The sequence below is a fragment of the Copidosoma floridanum genome, unplaced genomic scaffold (assembly GCF_036245765.1).
Source record: "Copidosoma floridanum isolate Cflo_tuat_1 unplaced genomic scaffold, Cflo_Japanese_pri ptg000043l, whole genome shotgun sequence".
NCBI lineage: Eukaryota > Metazoa > Arthropoda > Insecta > Hymenoptera > Encyrtidae > Copidosoma > Copidosoma floridanum.
In genome coordinates, this window is record NW_028321920.1 from 378,803 (window position 1) to 391,632 (window position 12,830).

Here is a 12,830-nt window from a genome sequence, read left to right on the forward strand (position 1 = left end):
GACGATTTTTTTGCCGTACTCCTGGAATCGCCATACTTTTTGGTCTGGTTTCTTCACTTCTCGGCCTGGATTGAAATTTTTCGAGAGACTGGAAAATAATTTTTTACAGGTCAAAAGTCATGACATGTATTATACTCTCCATGTTACCTTCAATTAATAAAAGAATAAAAAAATGAAAAAATAGGTGGTCAAACAACTTTCGGTCCTCACACATTCATCTGACTCTGAAGAATATCAAACGTACAAAGAAGCAATGGGACTGATGCAAAATCACAACACCATTACCGGTACTGCATTTAGTGGCTCATTCTCACGCTGAAGTGGGCTGGTTGTACTTAACCTACGATGTAATATACAACAAATGTAAGATATAAATAAAAGTTGCGCATACTTTGTAAATAATATTGATTATTCATCTATACAGGAAGGAAAATTAAATGGAATATCACAAGTGGCATATTTTATGAAAAACATGTCTTTACCTTACATTAAGCGTGAAGTACTCCTCCCTTTTGCTAGCGAGTAAGAAAAAAATATTTTAATTTCAGGGGTGCAATACGTGATCGACAATGTCATTGAATCGCTCCTAAAAAATCCAGGAAGAAGGTATTTTCAAATCAATATTTTGACAACTAATATGTATACCATTACACCATACTGACGATCTCAGCGAAAAATAACAACCGATAATGAGAATTGTAAAGTCCGTATTTGAGACAAGTAATAAAATGTCATAAGTTATACATAATTTTTGATTATCAGTTGTTATTATTACATATATATTTTTCAACGCCAATGTTATTGTAGAAACAGAAAATAATAGTAAATTGAAAAAACTTTTATTGTTAATTATCGCTGGGGGATGATGACAAACCGATTTGTAATTAGATTTGCGTTTGCCGAAATGGCAATGCTATGGAAGTGGTGGAAAAATCGAAACGACACTATGAGAGAAAAGTTAAAAATGTTGGTCAACGAAGGACGATTTGAAATAGTTGGTGGTGGTTGGAGTATGAACGACGAGGCTACCACAAATTACCAATCACTGATTGATCAATACACTTGGGGCTTCAGGTATGCTTACAATTGGATTGAATGATTTATTGTTGCGATTAATATAAACTTATTTACCTTTAAAGGCGAATAAATGACTCCTTTGGTTCTTGTGGGCGACTTCGAGTCGGATGGCAAGTTGACCCTTTCGGACATTCTCGCGAACAAGCTTCCATTTTCGCTCGAATGGGTTTTGATGGAATGTTCGTTGGTCGAATCGATTACGTGTACAACTGGGCCCGCTTGTGGAATAAAACTGCCGAATTCATCTGGAAAGGCAGTGATAGTCTAGGTATGTGGTTTACTTTCATTCCCAGAGGGGAAGTACAATTTTCACTTCCGGCTACTTGCACCGGAAAAGTGAAGTCGTACTTTTTTCTTGTACGGCTGTTTGCAATGTTTAGCATACCTCCATCGAAAACTCATTTTCTTTCTAATTTTAGAATTGAAAGGATGACGTAATTTTCTATACATAAAAGTCCTATGTCTTTAAAAGATTATAAGACTGTATTTTTTTTCCACGTAGAGTGCAACATAAATACTTTTAAAAAGTAAGATTTTTTTTATACGGGTTTTCATGTATATATCAAAAAATTTTCATTTCAATGAAAAACCAGGATTGATGAAAATAAAAATGAATTTCAGGTAAATCTGCCAATCTATTTACGATGATTTTGTACTACCGTTTTTTCACCCCACCTGGTTTTTGTTTTGATACTTTCTGCGGCAATCGCGTGCCCATCATCGATGACCCAAACAACGTAAATTACAACGTACATGACAGAGTAAGCGAAAATTTTTCATGCCATCACTTTGGAACAATATATTATTGTACAAGATATTTATTTGACTAAAGGCAGAGAAACTACTACATTTTGCTTCGAAACAAGCTACGATGTACCAGACCAATAATATAATCATTACAATGGGACGGACACATCATTACTTAAACGCTGAGCTGTGGTTCGCCAACATAGACAAACTCATCAAGTTGGTTTCAAATTTTTTTTCTAAAACAACATGCCGAAGTATACGGTTGAAACAAATTTGCGTGATTACTCAGGTACATAAACAGTAAGGAAGGAGACAACTATGAGGTGTTTCACTCAACTCCGTCGTGCTACTTGCGGGCACTGCACAAGCACGATTTGAGATGGCCTGTTGAAATCGGCGATATGTTCCCCTACTCTTTCGACCAACATTCATTTTGGACCGGTTTTTATACGTCCAGACCGGCACTGAAGTACTTCGAAAGACTCGGCAATAACTTTTTGCAAGTCGGGGCTTTAATGAATTTCCCATTTCAACTTGCAAAAAAAAATTGGATTATCTTTTTTTTTGTCATTCCAGGTGGCGAAGCAATTATCTGTCTTGGCGAATCTGCCCGATACCGAAGAGCTGCAACGTTTCCGAGAGGCAATGGGGGTGTTAAAGCATCATGACGCCATTACGGGCACTGCAATGCAAAATGTTGCGTTTGACTATGCCAAACTGTTACATCGCAGTATTTCCAAAGAAGAGCACGTTGCCTCTGAAGCTCTAAAATAATAATAATCATGCACTTTGAAAATATCAGCTGTTTGAAAAATATACATGTCTTTTGTTCTCAGCAATTGGGCATTGAAAAAAAAAATTTCAAATGCGCCGGAATTCCACTCGTGTCTGCTTCTCAACATTAGCGCCTGTGATTATTCCTCCAATCACCGAAAATTCGTTGTCACTGTGTACAATCCGACCAGTCAAATGGTCCAGCAGTTCATCAGAGTGCCGGTTCAGAATTTGGTGTACGGGGTCAAAGACTTTACTGGTGCGTCAATAATAAAGGTGGCTTGAACGTTTGGTGCCGTACCCAGTGAGGGGCCCTTTGAGGTTTTATTGATTACGAAAAATGTTCTTTGTCCATTGTCATGATTATTGAATGTATGAATCACGCGTTCAATTTCAAGAGTTTTAATGGCCTAAAAAGTTATAAAATATCAATAAAATAAATAGTAAAAACTCACCACTTTAATCATCGCATGCGCAGAAGACGATAAATCACTTTTCTCTAAATTTTCTTAAAATCTAAGTGGTTTACGTATAATTTTCACAGTTCTAAGAGATCACTAATAAAAAAAAAGGTACAAATACAGTTTTTATTTACAGAGGTTTGTCATTTACTTTTGGAGTTAGCGTCATTTTAGTAACAAATTCTGTAAGACTGTCTGTTAAATTGGTGAGTTTTCAATAGTGATTTTCTTAAAAGTAAAGTGGTTAACCCCAGTGTTTTTTATCGTAAATGAATGAGGCATACCTCATTTACATAGTTAGAAAATTTCAGCTATTTTGATTAATCCAGTGGAAATAGTCCAAGTCACCTTTGAAATACATAAATGTACCCAATTATTAATCGATTGATGGGATTTTTTTTTTTTAATTGTAGGGAACGATATGGTTACTCAAATGGTGCCAATTCCAGACAAAGTGCAAGCGATCCCCGGTCGAGTCAGCAGTGCAACAATGGAGTTGGTTTTCCTAGCTGAAAATGTTTTCTCGCTTGGTTTCCAATCGTTTTACGTTTACCAAAAAAAGTCCGATCCCAATTTCGTGCCAAACGACCCAAAACCGGCTAATGGCTCCCAATTTATAGGCTCCGAGGTAAAAAGTTGACCATTACTTTTTCCAATATCATTTTGCAATGCCATAAACAATAAACGTTGTATTTAAGTTATTTAACATAAGTGCCAACGCGAAAGGTAGAATCTTGATAAATATGACTCACGGGACAAGGGGCCTGAAAATCAGACAATCGTTTCATTATTACGATGCTGCGGAGGGCAACAACGCATTGGTCGCCAACAGATCGTCGGGGCTGTATGTTTTAAGACCAAAGAGCAGCATCACCCATATTTTAAATGTTACCAACTCCACGCAGATCTTCAAAGGTATGTCATATGGGACACTGCTAATATGCCATTAAGTCTCGATTGTACCATTTTCAAAAATTAAATGCCGGCAGGACCTTTGGTCGAGGAAATTCATCAAGTAGTCAATGAATGGGTGAGCCAAGTAGTTAGAATTTACAAGGGAAAAAGTCAAGTGGAATTTCATTGGCTGATCGGACCTGTGCCCATCGAGTAATTTCATATATTAATGGTTACTTGTAAAAAAAAAAAAAAACAGTTCATCCTCTATACGTATTATAAAATTATTTTGTACAGCTTGTCGAAGATGATAGGCGGCAAGAAAGTGGTCAGCAATTACTTTACGAACTTGGTGAACAGAAGGACATTTTACACGGACAGCAATGGTAGGGAGATGATTCAGCGTAAGCTCAACAAGCGCCCTCACATAAACGTTTGGCTGGAGGAACGAGTTTCTGGTAACTATTACCCGATCCCAACGAAAATCGCCATCGAGGACAAGAGGAAGTTGTTACGTGTGAGTGTGTTGACCGACAGGCCACAGGGTGGCTCGAGCTTGTTTCGAGGACAAATTTAGTTGATGGTAACGAAAAAGTCACCCCAAATGGTAAAACTGACGCGTTGAATTTCGCCAAAATGTGTTTCAGCTTCACAGAAGGTTAACCAATCACGACAAGATGAACCGCCTCAATCAAATATTGAACGAAATGGCGTACGGAACGGGCCTTGTGGTCAGAGGTAAACATTACTTGCTGACCGGCAGTTTGATGGACAAGGACGAGCTCATTTTGCAAGAAAAAGAGAAAGCGATTGAACTGTCCCTTGGATCTTGGCTCTTTTTCACCCCCACGACAAGTTCTTTTCAAGACTGGAATCAACTTTACAAAATGAAGGTTGTACATTTTGTCACTCCCTGCTGTACTTCGGCATGTATTTTTGAAGAATTTAAATTTGAAAATAATAACTCGGGTGGTAGTGCTATCAAGTATATATTAATACAAATAACTTTCGACGTTCGTCACAATGTATTCGCTACCTTACCATCTTGCGTACTACACTTAGTCACTAGTGTGACGATTAAGTTTTTTACCTGATGAGGGCCTCGTTATCTATATATAAGTGTATGGGTCGTAACGTCGAAAGTTATTTGTATTTAATAAATACTTGATAGCATTGCCATTCGAATTACCATTTTCAAATTTATCGTATCAGGTATCACTCGAGTTTTAAAATAACTAAATAAATTCAAAATTTTCCTCGATCCGTCAGGGCGACGGTTTAACGATTTTGCTGCCTAAAAACATTCGTATTCTGACTCTCGAGCCTTGGAAGGATGGGGAAGTTCTACTGCGACTTGAGCACATATTTGAGAATGGCAAAACTTCCTTGTACTCGACAGTTGCCCAAGTCGATTTGAAAGTAATACCTATTATGTTTCTTATTGATCACAATTGGTTCCATTGATACATTCTTGAGTTGTGGATTGTTTTTGCCGATAGGAGCTGTTCGCCAGTTTTTCCGTGGATTGGGTGCGAGAAACGACTCTTGGTGCGAATCAGTTTTTGAAAGACGAGCAGCGATTGAAGTGGACGTCGGGGACGGACGATAACGTTGAAACTGGAAATTTGGACTCGGACAAAGTGCAGGCCTCCAGTAATTCTATCGTGGTACTACTGAAACCAATGGAAATTCGGACTTTTGTCGTCAAACTTAAACACGGGTCTTAATGAGATCGTGGAGTATTAAACTTTGTGCGATAACACATTTATAAAGACCAATAGTAATATATTAATGAAGAAAATGTTTGAAGTAAATTTTTTTGTCACGAATGTATATTATTGTATGTGCTCAATAAATGTAGTCCTCATAAATTATAAAAGTATTCTATTTTATTTCAAATCATTCTAAGAAAAAAAATAAACCTTGTTTTTAGTTGCGTGTAACTTTTTTTACTTGTTATACCACAGAGTACAATAGATAATAATCGCTTTAATGTTAATATATAGGCAGTATTTTCTACATCTCTTGCGTCACAGATTGAGCGTAAAGGCCATTGGTTTACTTTGAAATTAAAATAAACATAGTTAAATATAATTGCTTACTTATTTTACGTTTCTAATACTTCATAAATATGTTTATTAGATTGAACATTGATTATTTAAATGATGAGGTTTTTTTATGTAAGTATACGAATGTATTTGTGAAAAATCCTACGACTTTTACGAAGGCTAAGGGGTAAAAAATGTTGGAAAAATATTTTGTTATTTGTGTAGGCATGTCTTTAAAAAGTCCCCTTTGGCACACATTTCGTTACACATTTTATTTGTTGTTTAACAATTTAATACATATGATATGCTACTACTCATAAAACACTTGCCAAAAAATGTTAGAATTCTCGCACTTGAATCATAGTTCTATTAAATGTATGTCTAACGTATTTTTATAAAATGTAAATATTTAGGAACTATTTTACGATTTTTCCATAATATCAGTTAAAATAACGTTTCTCCGCTCTAATCACTGGATCAAAGATAATAATCAAATCAAATGGTGTATAGTCTGTCGTTTCACTACTATTCTTTTGCCAACAGAAAATACAGATCAATAGAAATGCTTTCATTAGAGGTGGCTCAAAATAATTATTGTAGATCACTTTATTACTAGCTATGTCATGATCTAAAAATTAATTGATATCCATTTTAAAAAATTTCGTTTAAATTTGATCGATGATGTGTATGATTTTACAGTACCAAATGAATATACAAGAATTTTAACGTTATTTTCTCCCCTCAAAATCGAATCTTCCCAGTTATTTTATTAGTATTCTGTAAGTCTAACGCTCAATGTCGAAATAAGCGACGCTGTTCTTACAATTGTAAGTGATACTTTGTTCGGCTTCTTTAGAAAGTAATTGCAGAAAACCAATTTGATTGCTGTCCGCATTGTAATTTATCTGTATGAAAAAAAATTTGAAAAAAAAAAATTCGAAGTACAAACCGTCAATGGTGATCGGTAAAATTTTCGATTTATACCTTTGACGCGCTGTCGATTTCATTGAGCCAAATTTCGGATTCACTGCCCTCGTGACTGATTTCCACTGTTCGCGAGGGACTAGCCAAAATACATGACGAGCGCGTTTCGGCGTCACAACGTACTAGTATCGCATCTCGAGGATCACCGTCGTTCGGATCAATCCAATACTCTCCTGTATGGGTATTTGTATTTTGATGATTATAGCATTTTTTCAAAGTAGATTTTCGTGAATTAGAAATTTCTCTAACCCGTAGGTTTTTCGGGGGAAAGCGGCAAAGAGGTCGGCACACGTCCTCGCAGGTAACTCTTTGCTTCCATTGGGCCGGACAATGCTTTCCAAGTTGCTCTTTACCTGATCGTAAAACTTGGTCAAAATTTCCTTTCGCTCCTCGTCGTTAAACGGACCGAACATCCTGGGAGGCTCGATAGTTTGGGACGTCGAGTCTGGACCTTTGCTGGTTATCTTATTTTGTAAACGGAATAAAAAAAAAATTTTCTCTCTCGAAAGGTGTTCTTAAAAATATTTGCAGCGAGGTACCTCGAGGCGCCAAGATTGTCCTGCAAGGGGTAATTTATGTTTGCTCGCGCTGCGCTGGGCCTTGGACTCGAGGACGGGTGTCTCGGCGTTGACGAGCTGGAATAGTTTATCGTCGTTTCCGTCGAGCTGTGAGTTTGGCCTGGAACTGCTTTTACAGGAGGTGTTTACTTGCATCCGCAGTTTTTTCTCCGATCGTATGAGGTCTACATGTTTATAGGGTCCCGTAATCTGTTCGAATAGGATGGACTCACCGATTTTTTTTTTTTTTTTTAATGTATTAAGAGCACGATTTTTAATGGTGGGTCACTGTCCGAATGGTCAATTTTTTGATACTCGACGAGTTTTGTCAGTTAATTTTAAATATTGGTTTTTTCGACAAACGAAAGTTTTCACCCGATTCTTTCACTCATTTTAAACAAAAAAAAGTATTACGTTATAAATTAGATTACTAGATTTGAAAAAAAAACACCAAAAGATTTCGAAAACCGTAAAGAACATATTTTTCAAAACTTTGTGAGTTTTTGCCAAAAAGTATAAATTTTACGAATATACTTCATCCACAACTTTTTGCTTCAAATGCGACCAAAAAATCAGAAAAGAAAATTTTTTTACGAACAAAAAAAAACAACATTTGTTACTTGTAAGTAAAATTTGTCAATTAACAAAAAATTGACCTTTTGGACAGCGACCCAACATGAAAAGTTGTGTTCCGCAGGCCCTAATGCATAAAAAAAAACTATGCTGGGTCTATTCTAATTAAACAGGTCAGGGAACCTTACCCGACCCCCCGACTTTATATTTATGGACTTGATATCATGATTGGCTTACCGTATCCATCATAGGACGAAGGGTTGCTGGTGGAAGTCACGGTGGCTTGCGACTCTTTCATCGTTGTTTCTATAATTAAAAAAAAAAAAAAAAAAAAAAAAAAAAATAGCAACAATATCTCTCAACCCCAACTAGTACACTACTTAGTGTAAAATTAAGAATATACAATTGTAATTATAGTCGTTAAATCAAAACAGTTTGGACGCATGGAGAACTAGGAAACAATAACGCCATTCTTTAAACTCCGTCTAAGGTAAATAGTTTAATTTTGAAAAAAAAAACGGGCGGCAAAAATGTAAGGCTAAAAATAAAATAGGATACCCAAGATCACAGTTGTGTACTTTTCTCGTAGAAAAAAATCTAACCCTAACTGAGTGTGGTGCGAGCAATACAACTCAGTAGCAGAGTAAAGAGCAAGAGAAAAAAAAGACTGTAACCATATGAAAACAGCATTGTAGACGATAGCATAGTAATAAAAAAAAAAATACGAGAAGAGGTAAGCTTACGTGTGAGTGCACTAGAAGCTACAAAAATAAATGAACAATAAATTAATTTTACATAGCATTAATGTATTTATTCATATGTAAGATTGGAATTGTAAATAAATGGCATCGAACAAAAATTCTATTACTTCCCAGTACTGAAAATTACTGGCAAACCATAGCTAAGCACCGCGAATCAAAGAAACGCGCTGTAATCGAGTAATAAAGCAACCATAAAAAAACGCATTAAAACAGAAATAAAAAAAAGTCAAATGCACTGGATGTACCCTAAGCTCTGAGTACTTCGCGTTAATTTATGCATGTATTGTAGCGTGGTTAAGTAATTGATATGGTTTTTGCAAGTAAAACTTATGAGAAAAATTTTTTGTGGCAAAAAATTTAATTTCTACAAAACATATGTTAAGAGATAAAAATTTTGCATGTGTTTCAAAATTAAAATAGTGTTTAGGACTGTAAAAATTTTCACTGGTCAAATAGAAATAATTTTTAACAATAAATTGAAATGAAAAAAATGTACTTAAATAAATGATCAAGATCTCAAAAACATAACTACTTCAGCTAACAATTGCTCTATGGATTAATCATAATATTGTTATAAAATAAGTCTTAATAAAATAATTTTACACAATTAAAATGCAAATCTTTCATTTCTTATCATACTCTCTCTTATGATGAAAATTAGTACAAATTTTTGAAGAAATTCAATTTTTTTCCATAATTTGTACAAAAAATATAGAGGTATAAATATTTCGGCAGAGCTCATACGTACTATTTACTTGAAAAGCTTCCGTACTCGTTTTATTTTTCTCGTTCTTGTTCCCATGTATTTTCTCTTTAATAATTTTTCCCTAAGAAACAACTCCAATGTCTTGAGATGTGTTCGAACACAATTAGTCATGTAGTTATGTACATGTCCCCACCCAAATAATCCCACTACTGATAGTACTGACCCTTCCTATTGCAGACTAATTGCGCTCGGGCCAATAGTGAAAGGGCGTAAACTCATCACTGCACAGTGTGGGGATATTCGGGAATGCAATGGGACTACCGTCCCTCAGTCCTCAGTTATTCTCTCCCGGAGTGTTCTAGTGTCTACTAGTGGTAACTGCTCGCATTGTGAACCGAAGGGTGCAACTAGTGAAATCGGAGTGTACGTCAGAGTGAAAAATGAAGAAGGCCATTTCTAACTGGTGCAGGAAGACTAGAGCGTCTTTCCGGTCCCTTCGGCGCGGACCAAATGATCACTAGCCGAGTAGTGAGGTAACTTTTGGTTAAAATTACATAAACTATATTTACCTTGCACGCATTCCCATATCAGTTAGATGTGTAGAAATATTTAAAGTGAATAATCGGGCATTGAAATATCATTGCTGCCCACTTTTGAATTTGAAAATCGGGGTTGGGGTGCGTCTCAATGCTAGTTTTGGTACCTCCGATGTAATGTTGAGTCCGATTTTCGGGACATCGGTGTTTTCGGGCGCAACTGCTATTTTGTATTATCCGTTTTTCCTGTGCGCTTTTTTCGTTCTTCGCTGTACACTTACACTGGTTAAAGCGTAAATCTTTTCCATGTATATGTAGCATTGCTATTTTTCTCGAGCGTACAAACTATTCATTGGTTTCGGTGCATATGCGATTTTCTCATGGAAAAAAAAAGATAATGTACTTAAAGTAAAGAGAAGAAAACCGAGAAAGTCGAATTTCCCTGCTCGTGTGCGTGACGCATCTTACATTTGTAATTTCGGTGATACCAGTTTTGAGGGCGCCGGGAAAGACCCTTTTTCTTTCTCAGGTATATGCACACATGTATTCAGGTGGCAGCATTGAGTTAGATTTTTAGCTTGGAAATATTGAGAGTTTAATCGATGCTAATTTATTGAGGCAGTAAATTTTTAATTCACATACATTATCAGAGTCCACATGTGTGTCATCTTCACTGTACAAATTACATTTTAGTGGACTTTTAATTTGGTTATGGATTATTGGGAATCACACTTCCCCAGAGCTCTGGATCATCCCCTCTCTGTCTATGAATTGTACCTCCTTGAAAAACGATTTTTGTTATTGTTCGCCATACAAAATTTTTGTCCCACGTTCGCGATTATTCGTGCAAAAAAAGAAATAAAATTAATCATGTTTCTCCGACACAAGTACTAATTTGCAGATTTTGATGTTCTTATAGAAATAAAATTGTTTCCGTGTCTCATAATCAAAAAGTAACGACTAACCAAAATCTCAACCGTTTTTCCTTTCAGATTCAGAGGCTTGCCGAGTACGAAAAGTACATGGAAACCGACGCGCGAAATTTGGCGTCAGTTAATAGTGATGCAAAGTCGCACAAATCCCGGACATGGGGTCTCCTGCGAAAATCCGCCTCCTCTAGCCCCCGCGTCTTTGGTGTCAATCTGGCGCGGCTCGACGAGAACGGTCTGCCCAAGCCAGTCCTCGTCATGCTGCAGCAGCTCCTCGCCAAGGGTCCCTCCACCCAAGGCATCTTTCGCAAATCCGCCAATTTAAGGGTGGTCCGGGAGCTCAAGGACCAGATCGAGTCCTCGGGCAACAGTAGTTGCCTCGAAGACGCGTCCGTACTCGCAGTGGCTGCCCTACTCAAGGACTTCTTGAGATCACTGCCCGACCCCCTCCTTACCTCTCACCTCTTCTCCCTGTGGATGGCCAGCCTCAAGTCTCCGGACCCGCTCACGACGATCAAAAGGTACGACCCCTGATATTTTTACTTCAATGGAGCTACCTTATCATACATAACTATCCATTTGTTTAACGTTCGTTTGGTTTGTAGCATTTTGGACCGTCTGCCAAGGGCAAACTATACGCTGCTGTCGCACCTGATCCATGTGCTGCACCACATAGCCCGGCGCTCGAAGCACAACCTCATGTGCGCGAGTAACCTCGGCGTGTGCTGTGGGCCAAGTCTGCTCTGGTCCGAGAGTCCCTCGGTCAACCAGAGCCAGGCGATTCCTGCCCTCGTGGAGATGCTTATCCAGCACTGCGAGGTCCTGTTCGGTGAAAGGGTCGACCTGCTTTTCGGCGCCAAGCCAAGCGACAGCGGAGCCCAAGACAGCATCGACAGCCTACACTGTAAGCACCATACTTTTCTTGAGATCCGCCAAAGACTTTACACTATAAAAACTGGTTCAAATCATTTTTCCTCTCGTTTTACAGTAGCTGATGGAATTTCCCTGGACAATCTCTGTTTGACAGAACCTCCACGCAAAGATTGCTTATCCTTGTCCACGAATTCTGGGCTGGCGCTGTCGGACTGTGAGATCTTTGTCCCTGAATCGCCGATGGATTCCGCGGACTCGGCTGTCAAGCTTCAAGAGGCCGTAAAAAAAAACGCCGAGAACCCCAAGGAAGAGGTCCTGTACCGGTGGAGAATCATAAAATTCACGGACATTATAGTAGACTACAATAAGTCGGCACAGCAGGACGCCAGACTGCACGACTTTGGCAAAAAAGATATCGGCAGCGATAACAGTAGCAGTGGCAGTTGCATAATCGGTAACAATAAGGATAACAAGCACAAGCAAACATGGCCGGAAACGCCGCCACCCCTGCCTCCACGACGCCGGCACTCGAAACCCGTCCACCTTAACTTGTAGGGTAGGCGCGAACCGGCCACTGCTGCCATCTCAAACCCTATCGCAACTAGGCACTTGAGATTCGTCGTTGACGAAGAAAGTTACGTCTGGTTTCGGATGCGGCTGCACCCAGAGAAACGTATCGGAACGTTTTTTTCTTTTCTTGTGCTCTCGTTCATGGGACTTAACAGTTATGAATTGAGTTGAAATAAAGAAAGAGAAACAGTTACGAGTGCAAGAATAGTTATGATAAAAAGTGTACTTTTAGCCAATAATCAGGCTATTGAATATAGTTACTATCGAGTGCCTATAGTCGAACGAACAAACTCTCAGGCCAAGGGAGGTATTAATATAAAAAACTAAAAAAGATAGT

The 12,830-nt window shown here is 38.0% G+C and overlaps 1 pseudogene; it reads left to right on the forward strand.

Moving 5' to 3' along the window:
• The first annotated feature begins 253 nt into the window (after positions 1 to 253).
• Positions 254 to 5,683, forward strand: LOC111643538 (lysosomal alpha-mannosidase-like; annotated as a pseudogene).
• Positions 5,684 to 12,830: the final 7,147 nt, after the last annotated feature.